The sequence below is a fragment of the Tachysurus vachellii genome, chromosome 10, assembly GCF_030014155.1.
Source record: "Tachysurus vachellii isolate PV-2020 chromosome 10, HZAU_Pvac_v1, whole genome shotgun sequence".
Lineage (NCBI taxonomy): Eukaryota > Metazoa > Chordata > Actinopteri > Siluriformes > Bagridae > Tachysurus > Tachysurus vachellii.
Genome location: NC_083469.1, coordinates 967,501 through 970,000, shown reverse-complemented (window position 1 = coordinate 970,000; position 2,500 = coordinate 967,501). Strand labels below are relative to the sequence as shown.

The window sequence follows — 2,500 nt, the reverse complement described above, 5'->3', positions numbered from 1 at the left end:
TCTCTCTCTCTCTCACTCACACACACACACACACACACACACACACACACACACACACACTCTCTCTCTCTCACTCACACACACACACACTCTCTCTCTCTCTCACTCACACACACACACACACACACACACTCTCTCTCATGTACACACACACACGCTCTGTCACACACACACACACACACACACACTCACACACACACACACACTCTCTCTCTCTCACTCACACACACACACACAGTAGTTTTTATTTTCACGTTGTATCTGTTTTTGTTTACGTTTATCAGAGTAACGTCTTGTTACTAACTTGAGATTTCAGGGATTTCAGGACTGAAATCAGGTCATGAGGGTGTGTCCTAATTTGCATGTTAATGAGGATGATGTCATTAATGTCATTGCAGGCATTAAAACATCTGACACACTGAATTATCTGTTAATACTCTATAGATGGGGCAAGAGTCAAGAGTCAAGATGTTTTTATTATCATTAACACCATATATAACTGTTACAGTACACAGTGACATGAGACAACGTTTCTCCAGGATCAGTGTGTTACATAAAACACACACAGAGCTATAAGGACTTAGTAAGTGTCCTAGATACATAAAGTGTGTCTGTGTAACCTGGTGTACACAGTGTAGGACAAGACAAACAACACAGACAGGACAGTGCAGGACAAAAGACAGTGCAGGACAAAAGACAGTGCAGGACAAAAAAGAGCCGAATGCTTCGGTACCTTTTTCCAGACAGCAGGAGGGTGAAGAGTGTGTGTGAGGGGTGTGTGGGGTGAAGTGTGTGTGAGGGGTGTGTGGGGTGACGTGTGTGTGTGTGTGAGGGGTGTGTGAGGTGAAGTGTGTGTGTGTGTGTGTGTGTGAGGGGTGTGTGTGGGGTAAAGGGTGTGTGTGAGGGGTGTGTGGGGTAAAGAGTGTGTATGAGGGGTGTGTGGGGTGAAGTGTGTGTGTGGGGGGGTAAAGAGTGTGAGATTTGTGTGGGGTGAAGTGTGTGTGTGTGTGGGGTAAAGAGTGTGTGTGAGGTTTGTGTGAGGTGGAGAGTGTGTGTGAGGTTTGTGTGAGGTGGAGAGTGTGTGTGAGGTCCACAATGCTGTTGGATTTGCGGATGCAGCGTGTGGTGTAAGTGTCCATGATAGAGGGACGAGAGACTCCAATGATCTTCTCAGCGGTCCTCACTATCTACTGCAGGGTCTTGTGATCAGAGATGGTGCAGTTCCCAAACCAGACAGTGATGCAGCTGCTCAGGATGATCTCAATGGTCCCTCTGTAGAACATGGTCAGGATGGGGGGAGGGAGGTGTGCCTTTCTCAGTCTTCGTAAGAAGTCAGAATCAGAATCAGAATCAGAAAGATCTTTATTGTCAGGTATGTTTTCACATACGAGGAGTTTGTTTTAGTGACAGAAGCTCCACAGTGTAACAGAATGACGTTGACACGAACACATATATATAATATAGACAGTTGTATGTACAAAAAAATGTGCAAATTTAAATATAAATAAGTGTGTGTTTTAAGTAAATAATATAAGAATAGTGTTGTGTGTTCTGTGTATGTTAAGTGTTCATCAGATGTATGTTAAGTGTTCATCAGATGTATGTTAAGTGTTCATCAGATGTATGTTAAGTGTTCATCAGATGGATTGTCTGAGGGAAGAAACTGTTCCTATGTCTGGTCGTTCTGGTGCTCAGGGCTCTGTAGCGTCGACCAGATGGCAACAGTTCAAAGAGTGAGTGTGCTGGATGTGAGGGGTCCAGAGTGAGGGAGTGTGCTGGATGTGAGGGGTCCAGAGTGAGGGAGTGTGCTGGATGTGAGGGGTCCAGAGTGAGGGAGTGTGCGGGGTCCAGAGTGAGGGAGTGTGCTGGATGTGAGGGGTCCAGAGTGAGGGAGTGTGCTGGATGTGAGGGGTCCAGAGTGAGGGAGTGTGCTGGATGTGAGGGGTCCAGAGTGAGGGAGTGTGCTGGATGTGAGTGGTCCATAGTGAGGGAGTGTGCTGGATGTGAGGGGTCCAGAGTGAGGGAGTGTGCTGGATGTGAGGGGTCCAGAGTGAGGGAGTGTGCTGGATGTGAGGGGTCCAGAGTGAGGGAGTGTGCTGGATGTGAGGGGTCCAGAGTGAGGGAGTGTGCTGGATGTGAGGGGTCCAGAGTGAGGGAGTGTGCTGGATGTGAGGGGTCCAGAGTGAGGGAGTGTGCTGGATGTGAGGGGTCCAGAGTGAGGGAGTGTGCTGGATGTGAGGGGTCCAGAGTGAGGGAGTGTGCTGGATGTGAGGGGTCCAGAGTGAGGGAGTGTGCTGGATGTGAGGGGTCCAGAGTGAGGGAGTGTGCTGGATGTGAGGGGTCCAGAGTGAGGGAGTGTGCTGGATGTGAGGGGTCCAGAGTGAGGGAGTGTGCTGGATGTGAGGGGTCCAGAGTGAGGGAGTGTGCTGGATGTGAGGGGTCCAGAGTGAGGGAGTGTGCTGGATGTGAGGGGTCCAGAGTGAGGGAGTGTGCTGGATGT

General features: G+C 49.2%; 1 protein-coding gene across 2 annotated transcripts in view; it reads left to right on the top strand.

The window, feature by feature from the left end:
• Positions 1 to 2,500, top strand: part of tbc1d12a (TBC1 domain family, member 12a) — a 21,298-nt gene that overhangs the window by 6,317 nt on the left and 12,481 nt on the right. The window lies entirely within an intron of this gene.